Consider the following 14,326-nt stretch of genomic DNA (forward strand, 5'->3'; position numbering starts at 1 on the left):
TACTATATGTTTGCATTCATCGGACGCGACGGTGGGTGATGTTGAACTGCAACATCTATGAAGAGTTTCTGACCAGACACTTTGTTGCATGTCATTCTCCCTTTCTCACCTTTGCTTCCGTCAGCTATCTTTTTTATTTACAAATAAAAAATGCACATTAAATCAAAAAATGGAAAGACTCATTCAAAAACTTACCCCTTCAGTGATGGAATGTCCGTGGCTGGTGGTTTTGTCGTTGCACACATTGCACAGTTGCCCTCTGTGTCAAACACTAATATACAAAAGAATATTTTAGCTCTTTAGTACTACAATATCACATAAGAACTAAGAAATGTCTCCCCACCTGAGGCTTTTAGTATTTCAAGAGCGAAATGTTTACGCTGCTGTGCCATCTCTCTCTTTGCTGTACCAAATGCGATTTTGGAATTTTGGGAAAGGCCTCCATGACTGCCTTTGCCATCTAAACAATGACACAACATGTGATGTAATTTTGATAAAATAATGTGGCGATTTTAATGCTTGAAAAATGAATTTAATCATAAAGCTGAATTAATCGAGATCATTCATTAATTATTGTAATATCTTGTTATATTATTCTTTCCATAATGACAAGTACCCCACAGCTATTTCCATCCTGCTGCACTGGGTGTTGCATAACTCCTCCTTTCCATTTTATGTCAACCCAGTCAGTCCTGCCGAGGGAGGTCCTCCTCATTTTGAAGTACTCGCTGTGTGAGAATTACTCATGAGATTATAATGTTCTATAAACACTTAGACACACACAAACAATGTGTATGAAGTATTAAAAAATAAACAGCATTATGTGTCAAATTAATTGGACAGAATAGTTTTAATCATTTATTTGCGCCATGTCTTTATTTATTGCCATGTCATTTATTTGCTTCTACCGTCACACTCTGTGCTTCTAGGTATTTTTTTTTGTATTTGTATTCACGTTGTGTGCTTGTCCATTAACTGAAGCCCCTTTGATGTTTTTCTCAAGATCCATCCCCAGCCATAATGCACTGCTGCGCTCTCCAAGGTGCTGATCCTTGTGCTGCAGCTAGGAACTGTTCAGCAAGTCAAGGCTTTCACAATCATGAACTTCCAAACATTAACTTCCTTGTGTAATTATTGAATTTCATTAACTTCATAAAAAAATTGAAAAATCGCAGTTGGTGTTAACTGGTTTCTGAATTTGAATTCCCTGTTACATGTGAGTACCAGAGAAAGTCATCTCCTTTAGTTCTCTTTGTTAATTTATGTCTGTGCTTTAAAGTGAAGGTCGCCAAGTTCATTATTTCAAAGATAATTTTTTGCTGATTTTGTTGTTTTTGAAAATACAAATAAACTTCTTGAAATAATCTTCCGATCCTGACATCACTGCACTTGTGACTTGTTATTGCATTGTTACAAAGTCGCCATGACAGCTAAATTGTAAGTTTGTCACACAGGATAAAAAGTTGGCATGAAGTCACTGTCAAGGCCTTCACTCTTGATACAGTGAGATCATTGTTCTACTCACAAAATGAATTATGACACTCTTAATATTTAAAATTATGTAAATAAAAATGTGTTTTAAAGAGCAGTAGTCTCTTTTCATGTCAAGCAAGTAATCCATAGTATGTCTGAACCATCTACTTTTTCAGACTGTGCTAAGAAAAAATCAGCACTCAGTGGTTGCACGGTCCAACAACTATTTCAGTCCATAACAAAATAAATGCAAAAAATGAACAAGTGCCAGTTGTTATTTAGATTGTACAAGAGATCCACTGTTTCTCTGTCATCAGGAACTGATGGTACACTTTTGATGTGATGATTTGATATTTTGTTTTGTAAAAATGTGTTTCCTATTATATTCTTTGGATGTCTTCATCTAAAGGTTAGAAGGAGATGCAATAAAACGATCCAAGTGAGGGAATTGACACGTACCACCCGTATTTTCCAGTCATTAAACTTTCATGAACATTCCTGTTAACAAATACCCAGACTTGCTCCAAGTTCATAGTCCAGTCCCCTTTACATGTAACTGAACTCATACAAGCAACCATTTTCTTTTTTTTTTTACCAATTTGGATTTACTTTTGTCCAGCCTGTTTGCTTTTTTGTAATTCTGCTTTATGTGTTGTTTTCATGACCAGCGGCCAATTATTGTTAGTGTGTTACTGACCATAGCTTCTAAACTAATGTTCCTTTTACTCTCAAGGCTAATATTGGGTCAAAATTGTTAAGAGAATGGATTCAATCTACTAATTAAAAAAAATGGCATACTTCAATCTTTTTGCAGCATGGTTGGAGTCGGTCAACTCTGTGGAGCTGCGTGCTGGATCAACCAAATACACGCTGCTTGTTGCTGTACTGATGTACTGAAAACACAAGAACCACATAAAGTATTATTCACAATTATTCCCATGTCATGAAATTAATTTTTAAAAAACAAACAGAGTCACTACTAACCATAAACTTCCAGTGTACATTGTGTACGTTCACGAAAGAGACTATTGCTTGGTAGTTGTCGAAGTTGGTCTGCAACACATCCAAAGTACAACAAATTGCAATTTTTTTAGTGCTTGTTTTTTTATTGATTAAATGTATCTGGTTCTTTATATTATACACACAGTCACACAAACATTGTTTATTAGCTATCAATGAAACATCTGAATGTCTACACAACAGAAAGCCTACTTACCCTGGATAAACTGTTCCTTCTTACCACTTCTCTCTTCCCAAAAAGGATCACACCAGCTACGTAATGATTGAGAATATAAATTCTTCTCCCCAAATTGAGGTCGTTGACAGTGTGATGGAAGAGACTCTCAATGATCTTGAGAGATATTTGACAGACAAGAAATTAATTTAAATTTAAGACCATTACAACCACACATACAGCTGATATAACTGGAAAACTAGTTTACTTGTGCACTTGTTTGCAATTGTACAAACTACATGCAATGCATTTGAAGTCCATATTTAATTATGTTTGCACTTAATAACACCTTTTATAAATAGTGAATCATTTTAATTACTCAACAACCACTGTGGTCTTCATGTGCTGGCAGAATAATGTTGTTTGTTAGTCCTTTTTCCGTATGATTGCTTCTGTTCTATAATGACAACATACCTCGCCTGTAATCCAGAAGTGAGGCCGAAGTGTCCGTAGCTCACTATGGTGGATGAGTATGCTGTTCCCTGTTATGTGAGAGGGGACCACAGACACAACCACTTCTGTGTCCCTTTTTTTTCCACAATTCGTTGAGCTGAGATTCAGAAAAACAATACACTGTATGTTCAGTCATGAAAATATCGTCACAGATTCAACCAATTATTGCAACAAATGTAGATACAGTTATGCTTGGAGATGAAGGCTCTGTTCTAATGATGCTCCGTGGATCTGCCAAGCAGCATGCTAAGCTGAAACAGGGAGCCCACTGCTGAGACCCGCTGTACAAAAGAGTGGTCCAAATCCAAGACATTAAAAAAATGTCAGACATAACTTATAATGACACTCTAAACCAGGAAGGTGGAGGCTGGGGTGGTGGAGGCAATCTTTACACAGCAGCCATGTGAGGCAGCATTGGAGTATCAGGAAGAAGTGAGTAATAATGAGACATGTAAATGTTTTTTTGCACACTTTTGCTACCTTTTCAGAATTTAATTATTTACTCCTTTATTTCAGTTTATCGCTTATTGTTATATATTTTTTGTCAATTGGAGAGACACAAACGGTATATCCTGTATAAATAATTGCAATGAAAGAAATGTAGAACAAATAATACAGATAAATTACTTGCATTGCATTGACTGTTTGGATAATATATTTTGTACATAAGATTACCTGTGATAGCTCATCAACTTTACTTTGAATGGTGCTTCCCTGTGTTTCTTCCTCATGAACATCTGTCAAGGATGTGGCTTGCTTTTGACATTTGACTTTGTCTGTGGTTTTCTAGATTTAAAAGTATCAATATTATCGGAACCGTAATTGCATGTTTTATTGACAACAAACATCGTCAAATATTTATTGGTAATAGCATTTCAGAGAAATCCAACAAATGAAACAACAAACAACACCTCTTAAAAATTGTTGTTTCAGAAGAAGAATTTTGTTTAGCTTCCTTTCATCATGTAAACAATGCAAAAATGGATTACCTGGGATCGAGCAAGATGGGAAGAGCATGTCACCACTTTAATGTCCTTGTCAGGAACAGCTGTCATATTCTGTGGAGCTTGTGGTGAAATGTGCTTCTTTGAGCTCTAACAAAAAATAAATTGTTGTTTATGACATACACAGCAAATGTCTTACATTTTAAGCTTTATTTACACATAGGGAATGTTAAGACATAGATTACCTTTGACTTTTGGTTTTTGAAAACAAAAGGCTCGGCAATTTGTGATACATAAACTCCCTGCTTCTTTTGCTTTCTGTGTTTCCACCGCTCTACATCCACTCGATGTGTCTACAATTAACAAAAGAGTATTTCATCACTCAATTAAAACTAAGATTAAAGTAGTCTTGCTCAACAGATATACAGTACATTGCTGGGATGAAGTTTGACTGACCTTCTTTGTCTTCAGAGAGTCTCTGTATTCCCTAAGAAGGGCGTTCAGGGTGATCTTGTAGGTATATACAAAATCATCCAGTCTGGTCAGTCTTCTTCGCTGGAAACGGATCTTTTTCAAGTCCCACTGACTTTTCTCCATTATCCCTTGGGTCTGGTTGTCCTGAGTGTAATTCTGGCGATGAACATATGAACATATGAAATAAATATGTCTTCATTCAATTTCTTTTGATTTTAATCTCTAATATCCAGGATTGAATATGATATGATTCCATTACATTAACAGATGTTTTTTGGTTATTGTACCTGGGTCGGTTTACAAGCAGTTCTTTTGAACCTCTGTGACAGTTTTTCATACACAGGACCCGTTCCGTGACGCCCAAGGTCACCTTCAAAAACATAAGACATGCATTGTTATTTTGCATTAACACAATAGCTATTAAAAGAAACCCATTTAAAATAAACTGCTACCGAAGAGTACTAACCCAGAAGTAGGCCAGACCACAGAGCAGCCTGCGGCAGAAAATACTTGAGCAAAGTAGGGATGAATGTTGGGCTAAAGTACACATTGGAATCACCCTCTTTTTCAAGCTCCTCCCTCTTAATAACATCCTCAAAATGATGTTGGAATGGTGTTGGTCCAACTCCATTCTTGCAACAAAATTTAAAATATATTTGTTTAGTCATTGAACTTAGAAAATCATGTACACGTCTGCAATAAATATCATGACAAAGCAACCATTTCGTTATCTGGAGCAAGGCAAACATTTTCAATTGGCAGAGTGATAACATACCCCAAAGTCTTGCTCCACAATAGCTGTGTCATCAATGCCACATTGTCCTTTTTCAGTCAACATTTTCTGAAGATTTTGAAAATGTTTCTCAACATTAGTCCCGCTGTGCGAACTTGAGAAAACCATCGTGGCACTGAGTAGCACCTCATCCATCTCTTCAAGTGTTGTGGCCTGTGTCATTCGACCAAATACATGCATGGCCAGGTGGTAATGTCTTGAGGCACCACAAAAAAACACTTATAACATTAATATTATGATTTGTCATGTTATGAATTCTTAAATAATGAGCATATTGATAGATAGCAATCACTCACTGTTTCCGGCAGAGGTCCTTTGCATTTTTCAGTACATGGCTCAAACAGCGATGCAAAACTGGAAGCCCCATTGAATCCTCCTGGGCCTGTCCTGTCACAGTCATATAATATCTGCAGAGCAGTTCCTGAAGACTCATTCCGCAGAAGTTATAGGAGAGCGATTGAAGGACAATGGAGCCATCACAAATGAGCATAACTGGCCTTTTCTTAACGTTCTTTCCATGGAGTTTTGTTGCATGTGTAAGAAATGACCCCAGGAAATATAACACAGATGCTGTGGTATGGTCACTTGTCAAGTATGTGGCAATAAGAACAGGGGAGGATCCTTTGGCAGGATGTCTTACAACCATCTCATACACATAAAAGGGTGCAGTTTCTCGTTTGTCTTTGTGCACGATGCTCCCTGTTGCATCTATATACACAACATCTGCCTTGCATCGCTGATGAAAGATGTTAACACTTTTGTCCGACCAAAGCATTATCCCTTTGGGGTGCAGTATTACTTTCTGAATGACTGCATCCTCAGATCCCCTCTTGCATCAACTGAACACTAATCATTTCATTTTTGTGTCTTCTGTTTTTTTGCCTGCTGTCATATGCCAGTGTTTTCATGACACCAGTTGTTGGTACCTCGTCCCGACATCCAGATGCCACAACATTGTCCTCCAGCTTGTCAAGTTTTTCAAGGTGGAGACTTCGAGGCAGTGTTGTGGTGAGGGATTTAGCAATGGCGTCCCTTTCATCTGCACGTACAGGCCGTCTTTTTAGTTGCTCGCAGTGGTGCCACACCTTGTCTCCACTGAAGGACGCTATGGCCTTAAGTGACTCATCTGGAATGGTTACCTGAACTTTGACAAGGCAGTCATCAAAAAGGCAATAGCCAGAGCACACAAATAGTGGGGCACTTCTTTTAGACCCAATTGTCTGGACATTGAGATCCTTAAATGCAAAACTGCAATAAGGATGCACACTCCGTAACCCTTTTGATATAACCACTGTCCAGTTCAATATTTTAAAACGACGTTTAAGTTGGGTCTTCTGTAATTTATTCCATTCCTTTTCTTGAATGAAAAAAAAACAGGGTTGCTTGGGCAATTCATGTGTGAAGAACTTATCCTCATACTCCTCTTCACCTGATGATGATATTGACGTTGTTGTTGAAGAAATGAACTGCAAAACACAATTAAATTTAATAAGAACAAGTCTTAAAGTTTTCATGAAGTTTCCTAATACAAAATCGAACTGAATGCACTTTGACCATAGCTGTCATAGGGCATTATTTTTAATTAATGCATATGCTTTGCACTATGCACTCACTGTATGCACGTATGCACTCACTGACATGGCTTATTGGCATAAAATAGTGGAATGTATCCTTCATTAATCTTATACTTTACAAATGTGCATTTTTACTGTTTTGTCATGACAAAACATCTACTTTGAAAAAGGGTCTTATGTTTTAAGCAGAGGTTTGTAGTTGTTTAACTGTTTATTGGCTGAACACACCTTATAAAGTTCATCAGTTCTGAATATGAATGTGTCATTTTGAAAACGGCCAGGGCTATGTTTTACCAACACACTTGGGAACCAGAGTTTTAAGCATTACCAACTTTTACTGTTAATTATTGGAAAAACTACAAATGTAAGAGGTCTTTTGTACTTATTTCAATCAATGTTATTTTAACAAAGACTATTATTTATTTCATGTCAGTCAAAATATTATTGACCATCACAATATTTACCTGCAGAAATTCCTCTGGAGGTGTGTCTGCCTGTGCATCTGGTGCTGTTTGCAGCATCTGGCAGGTTTTCATCAGACGCTGTGTTATCAGCATCTGACAGGTGTTCATCACATGCCGTGTTTTCAGCATCTGGCAGGTGTTCATCAGATTCCGTGTTTTCAGCATCTGGCAGGTTTGCATTAAATGCTGTGGTTGCAGCATCTGGCAGATGTTCATCAGATGCTGTAGTTGCAGCATTGCCATCAACCTCATCCAGCACATGGACAGGGCTCAATGGCGGAGTTGTAATCTGTACATTACATAAAAAAATGATACAAGTTAATGTTACATACTAATAGATGTATTCTCCGTTTGAAGTTAAACAAATATTAAGATGTATACAAATGTTAAAGTCAAACCTTTTTGTGTCGATGATAGGCATGCTTTAGCCTTTTCCTATTATGCGGTATATTTGAAATACCAAGGTCCTGGTAGGCCTCACCCCGAAAGGTTCTCTCATTGTCACTTCCTCGAATTTCAGATGCAGCCTTCAGCTTTTTAATAACTAAAAGAATATCCTTGGCTGTTATGGAAATGGTTCTGGACTAAAATGAACGAAGTTTTTTGTGTTCATAATTTTTGTTTGACATTCGTAAATTACATACTGCAATAAAACTAGTACTAAATGTGTGTGCAAAAAATACTTACCTTTCCAAATGTAGGAAAAACATACTCTAATGATAAAAAAAACAGAGACATTAAAATATCTTTAGAGTTTATTGATCCTATGTGTGTGTTTTTTTTATTTGATTATTGCACAGCTGACTTCATGCTTGCTAATGCTCTGTTGTAGTATAAATCACAACTCTTCAATGGGGGGTCCAGGACCCCTAGGGGTTCCTCAGAGTTACTGCAGGGTGGGAGGGCCCAAAATATAGTTTAATTATTTGTTGTTCTTTTTCAAAAAAACTCGTTAACATGAATCCAATACAATATACGTAAAATTTAAATCTGCATATTTGTTTATAAAAACATTAAATAGGCTTACTGAAATGTAAGGTAGTCACCAAGGTAGCCATCCGTAGATCCAGTTCTTAATAGAATTATGTCTGCCACAAGTAGGCCCATGTTATCCTTAAAACATGATTTTAAAACCATGCCAACAATTTTAATTTGAATTGCATATTATTCTTTTCACTATGAAGGTATGTCTAAAGGTTTTAAGTCACCCAACAAGTTATTTTAGGACCAGTTTAATATTGCAATTTTGAACAAAATAGAAGGGGGCCCCTACTCCTTCTCTCTTTCATTTAAGGGGTCCTTGGCTTAAAAAAGTTGAGGACCATCCATCCATCCATCCATCTTCATCCACTTATCCGGTATCGGGTCTCGGGGGCAGCAGCTCCAGTAGGGGACCCCAAACTTCCCTTTCCCGAGCCACATCAACCAGCTCCGACTGGGGGATCCCGAGGCGTTCCCAGGCCAGGTTGGAGATATAATCTCTCCACCTAGTCCTGGGTCTTCCCCGAGGCCTCCTCCCAGCTGGACGTGCCTGGAACATCTCCCTAGGGAGGCGCCCAGGAGGCATCCTTACCAGATGCCCAAACCACCTCAACTGGCTCCTTTTGACGCGAAGGAGCAGCGGCTCTACTCCGAGCTCCTCTCGGATGACTGAGCTTCTCACCCTATCTCTAAGGGAAATGCCAGACACCTTCCTGAGGAAACCCATTTCGGCCGCTTGTACCCTTGATCTCGTTCTTTCATGACCCAGCCTTCATGACCATAGGTGAGGGTAGGAACGAAAATTGCCCGGTAGATCGAGAGCTTTGCCTTCTGGCTCAGCTCCCTTTTCGTCACAAAGGTGCGATAAACAGAATGTAATATCGCACCAGCTGCTCCGATTCTCCGACCAATCTCACGCTCCATAGTCCCCTCACTCGTGAACAAGACCCCAAGGTATTTAAACTCCTTCACTTGGGGTAAGGACTCACTCCCTACCCGAAGAAAGCACTCCATCGGTTTCCTGCTGAGAACCATGGCCTCAGATTTTGAGGTGCTGATCCTCATCCCAGCTGCTTCACACTGAGCTGCGAACCAATCCAGTGAGTGCTGAAGGTCACAGACCGATGATGCCATCAGGACCACATCATCTGCAAAAAGCAGCGATGAGATCCTGAGCCCACCGAACTGCAACCCCGCCCCGACTACGCCTCGATATCCTGTCCATAAATATTATAAACAGGATTGGTGACAAAGCGCAGCCCTGGCGGAAGCCAACCCTCACCTGGAACGAGTCCGACTTACTGCCAAGAACCCGGACACAGCTCGGGTTTTGGTCATACAGAGATTGGATGGCCCTAAGAAGGGACCCCCTCACTCCATACTCCCGCAGCACCTCCCACAGTTTCTCCCGGGGGAGCCGGTCATACGCCTTCTCCAGATCCACAAAACACATGTAGACTGGTTGGGCATACTCCCAGGCTCCCTCCAGGATCCTTGCGAGAGTAAAGATCTGATCCATTGTTCCACGACCAGGACGGAATCCGCATTGTTCGTCTTCAATCCGAGGTTCGACTGTCGGCCGAACCCTCCTTTCCAGCACCTTGGAGTAGACTTTACCAGGGAGGCTGAGAAGTGTGATACCCCTGTAATTGGCACACACCCTCTGGTCCCCCTTTTTGAAGAGGGGAACCACCACCCCAGTCTGCCACTCCTTAGGCACTGTCCCAGACTTCCACGCAATGTTAAAGAGGCGTGTCAACCAAGACAGCCCCTCCACACCCAGAGCTTTCAGCATTTCTGGACGGATCTCATCAATCCCTGGGGCTTTGCCGCTGTGGAGTTGTTTGACTACCTCAGCGACCTCCACCAGGGAAATTGACGATAATCCCCCATCATCCTCCAGCTCTGCCTCCACCACAGAGGACGTGTCAGCTGGATTTAGGAGTTCCTCAAAGTGCTCCTTCCACCGCTCTATTACCTCCCCAGTTGAGGTCAACAACGTCCCATCCTTACTGTATACAGCTTGGATGAGTCCCCACTTCCCCCTCCTGAGGTGGCGAACGGTTTTCCAGAAGCACCTTGGTGCCGACCAAAAGTCCTTCTCCATGTCTTCTCCGAACTTCTCCCACACCCGCTGCTTTGCCTCTGTCACGGCAGAGACTGCAGCCCATCAGGCTCGTCGGTACCTTGCAACTGCATGCGGAGTCCTCTGGGATAACATATCCCGGAAGGACTCCTTCTTCAGTCAGACGGCTTCTCATTGAATAAATGATCATTCATCAACATCTTAGTTTCTGAGTGTATTTATCTGGACCCTGAGACCGGAGCAGGATTTGAGCTCCAACACTAAAGGAATTCTAAAGCTACCCGGTCAGTAAAATTTGTTTGTAACAATGAGTCAAATCTGGTGAACTCCGGTTCAAGAAAAGGAGGGAAATCTATCCTGGAAAAGAATTGAGAGTTGTCTACCTGAGAAAAAGGAATAGTCCTTACAGGTGAGATTAACTGAACACCAAATATCTATAAACCCCAAACTGCTGGCCCATGATTTCAGTGCATTTGTATTCTGATCCTGGTTCCTAGTGGCCTTTGCATTCGACCGATCAATATTTGGGTCCCACACAGCAAGAACAGTCTGTTAACTCCAGCCTGTGATTGGTGAGCGTATTATAGGAATTGCCATCAAAAACGTTAGGCGCATAAGCTGACACAAATGCAATTTTTCTGCCACGAAATTCTGTTGTGGAGATCCCAATCCTGCCTGTATCATCTGACCAAGAGGACAACCCTTTAAGTGGGAGATTCCATTTGACATCAATGGCTACTCCTTTTGTTTTTGAGCTCGCTGATGATGATGCAATTGTGATCTATTGGCTAAGAAACTAAAATATAAGACATGTTTTCAGTTATTTCACACTTTTTTCTCAGTGGTTAAAGTACATAATTCCACATGTGTTCATTTATAGTTTTGATGCCTTCAGTGATAATCTACAATGTAAATAGTCATGACGATAAAGAAAATGCATTGAATGAGAAGGTGGTTCCACACTTTTGGCCTGTACTGTATACATATACATACTTTATCACTATTCCATCAAGTTAAAGAAATTGAATTATTTGATTGAAAAAGGTTACGATAAGCAGGCAGACAGAATCTATGGCACAGGGAAAGCCGGTTAGAAGTAAAATACATGAGGACATAAACAAGAACCCACAGTTCAAGTGACTAAGCTGAGAGCAGCCAGCAGAGAGTGGCTGCTATGGTGCAGAGTTGATTAGTGGATGGGTTGCAGCTGTGCAGCTGGGAGCAGGTGCCTCAGCTTGGCTGCAATCAGGAGCAGTGTTGCCAGATCTTGCGAGACAAATACGCTACCAGGCCTGTGAAAACAAGCCCAAAATAAGCAACTTTTTCTACGGAGCCCCCCTAAGATCCTGGAAGAGAAAAATAAATAAAACTGGGCACGGTTTTACAAACCGTACACACGGTAGAGTTTATTTATTTTTTATTTTCTCCCTAAGCTTCAGGACAACAACCACAGGAGGGAGTTAAATCACATTTTAACATTATTTAACATTAGAAAACTGATGGGATTTGAAATATAGACACTTTTTCACAGTGATTTTGAGTTGTTCACCACAATGGGTTGAATCCATTCTTTTCCTCCTTTCTCTTTCTCCCAGTCTTTATTATATTTCTTCCCGTATTTTGCCCACTTTATCCCGGGCATTTATTCCTCCAAAAATTCTCCTACAGTCCACTCACCATTAGTCGCTTCTCGCGCATTTTCCTAACCAGAAAACAACAGACTGCCCTGCTCTGCCTCTGATTGGCTGGTACTCGTTTCCATCTGGGTCAGAGCCAATTAGAAGCAGGAAGTGGGCGGGAAATAACGCTGCTGTCTATAGTGTTTATGGGGAAAGGGGCGGGATCGAGCGAACCGGCAGGGACAAGCTGGGAACAAGTCCAAATAAGCAACCACACTTTATTGACAAGCCCAAAAAAAACGCAACCCGCGACAACCAATATTTGTAAGTGACTTTTCAAAAAACAAGCCCAAAGTCGCTTATAATAAGCGGACTTGGCAACACTGATCAGGAGTCGGTAGAGTGACGTGTATCTCACTTTTATTATGTGAGGGCTCTTCAGCTGACTTCAATAAAATGGCATCTGTGAGAATAAACCTTATGACATTCACTCTGAAAAATTAAGATCCACAGGTGAATATGGCCTGGTATTATCAATTAAAAGGTGCCCTGCCACATCAAACCGTTGTTATCATTTTCTAGTTTGCAGTGTTATGCTCTCCCCTTGTTCTTCTCCTTCGCTGCATATCTCAGGTGTTCCTGAGTGAGCCATTAGTGGGTGGCCCCGCCTCCTGTACATAAGGATGGCATACTGAAGCAGCCCTTGTACCAGGGTGTCTGCACCTGTCTTTCTGGTGGCTTTATTTTTTTTAGAGGACGGGGGCTGGCAGTTTAGTTTTCTTTATTAGTTTAGACACAATTTTGTCCTTTGTGGGTTCTTCCCTTTTGTTGTTTTTTGCCAGCCCTTCATACAGTTTTGGTAACATCTTCAGTAATTTATGGTGCTGGAAACAGCTGTGGTGACTTTATTGTATGGTGTGCGCCAGGAACACTACGGCTACTGTAAACTTAGCTTTTGGCTCAATAGAGGGACATGTCCCAATGGCCTCCTGGGGAGAACCAGGGCCAACTGGCTGTGGTGGCCTCCCCCCCCCCCCCCCCCCATCTCCATCCCAGTGGGTAGAAACTTAAATATAACATAGGGATTTATTTAAGCGTGGAAACACTGAAACCGCTATACATGTACAGAAGGACTTATATTAGGACATGCACATATTTCAGAGCTAAATTGAAGGATTTACTTAAAATGAAAAAGGCCTAACACAGATGCCATTTTAGTAAAGTCAGGTGAAGAGCCCTTACATAAAAAAAGTGATACATCACTCTTGTGACTCCTGATTGCTGCCAAGCTGATTCACCTGCTCCCAGCTGCACAGCTGCAACACATCCACTTACAGCTGCTGTGCTTTTAAACTTTGAATACTTTCTTGTTATGCAAAAAAAATTGCTTGTATAAAATACTTCTACTAAATGTTTTGTAAATATTTTTCAATAAAGGGCTTAAGATTTGAATGCAATTGCTCATTTGTGAGAAGAAAAGCAGCACTTTACATTACTTAATTACCTTTTGGATCAATTTAAAACATTAAACTTTCAGTAGGAATGATGAGACTCACTAGGTCAATACTAGTCATGCAATGTTGAGGAAGCTCAGTAAGCCAAGGAATAACATCTTAGAAATATGTCTTAGAAATGTTTTACTTTGCATATGGGTAAACTAAATCAGAAATATACAAAAAATATGTTATGGAAGTTTCTGTTCAGCGAGGGAGGAATTTGTAAAATGAAGAAGAGACCTTGTTGAAACAAAAATAAAGACAGGCTGCAGACTGGATTAAAAGTTTGGATATTCGGTGAAAGAGTTTAATTATTTTCTCGAGAGAACAATCAAACAAAATGACGAGAATGGCAGTTCACAATGCAACAGAGTAACAAGGTGACATTACACATTCTGGTAAATACAATCAGTAATCCACTTCTTTATATGCAGTGCCCCCAGAGGAAAACCAACCCTTGTTTGGAAACCAGTTTAATCTCAAACATAACAATCAGTGGACCTCAGGCAGACAGTTGGAGCTCTTACGTATTTCTGAATCTGTCCCTCGTGTGTCCAAGTGTCTTGACCGGTCATTCTATCTTAGCTAAAAAAGGACATCTTGTCTCTTGGATAGGCTCTGGTCTCGACCTGGGACCTGCTATGATAAACACCGTTCTAGGCAACTGTTTCTGTCAGGCTCCACGTCATCTATCCTTGGTGGGAAAATGCAAAGTCATAACATATCCAGTTGTCT

General features: G+C 40.3%; 3 long non-coding RNA genes across 3 annotated transcripts; all 3 read right to left on the minus strand.

Annotated features, from left to right (window-relative positions):
- Positions 1-601: 601 nt before the first annotated feature.
- On the minus strand, positions 602-2,495 carry LOC116676660 (uncharacterized). Its single transcript, XR_004328800.1, has 3 exons — positions 2,458-2,495; positions 2,272-2,366; positions 602-728 (listed from the first exon to the last, which is right to left on the minus strand). It is a non-coding gene; the product is annotated as an uncharacterized LOC116676660 (long non-coding RNA).
- A 3-nt stretch (positions 2,496-2,498) lies between these two features.
- Positions 2,499-3,227, minus strand: LOC116676661 (uncharacterized). The gene is made up of 3 exons (XR_004328802.1): positions 3,122-3,227; positions 2,690-2,824; positions 2,499-2,526 (listed from the first exon to the last, which is right to left on the minus strand). It is a non-coding gene; the product is annotated as an uncharacterized LOC116676661 (long non-coding RNA).
- A 1,135-nt stretch (positions 3,228-4,362) lies between these two features.
- Positions 4,363-4,949, minus strand: LOC116676659 (uncharacterized). Its single transcript, XR_004328799.1, has 3 exons — positions 4,866-4,949; positions 4,561-4,734; positions 4,363-4,457 (listed from the first exon to the last, which is right to left on the minus strand). It is a non-coding gene; the product is annotated as an uncharacterized LOC116676659 (long non-coding RNA).
- Between the last annotated feature and the right edge of the window lie 9,377 nt (positions 4,950-14,326).

Source organism: Etheostoma spectabile, unplaced genomic scaffold (assembly GCF_008692095.1).
Source record: "Etheostoma spectabile isolate EspeVRDwgs_2016 unplaced genomic scaffold, UIUC_Espe_1.0 scaffold00003624, whole genome shotgun sequence".
NCBI lineage: Eukaryota > Metazoa > Chordata > Actinopteri > Perciformes > Percidae > Etheostoma > Etheostoma spectabile.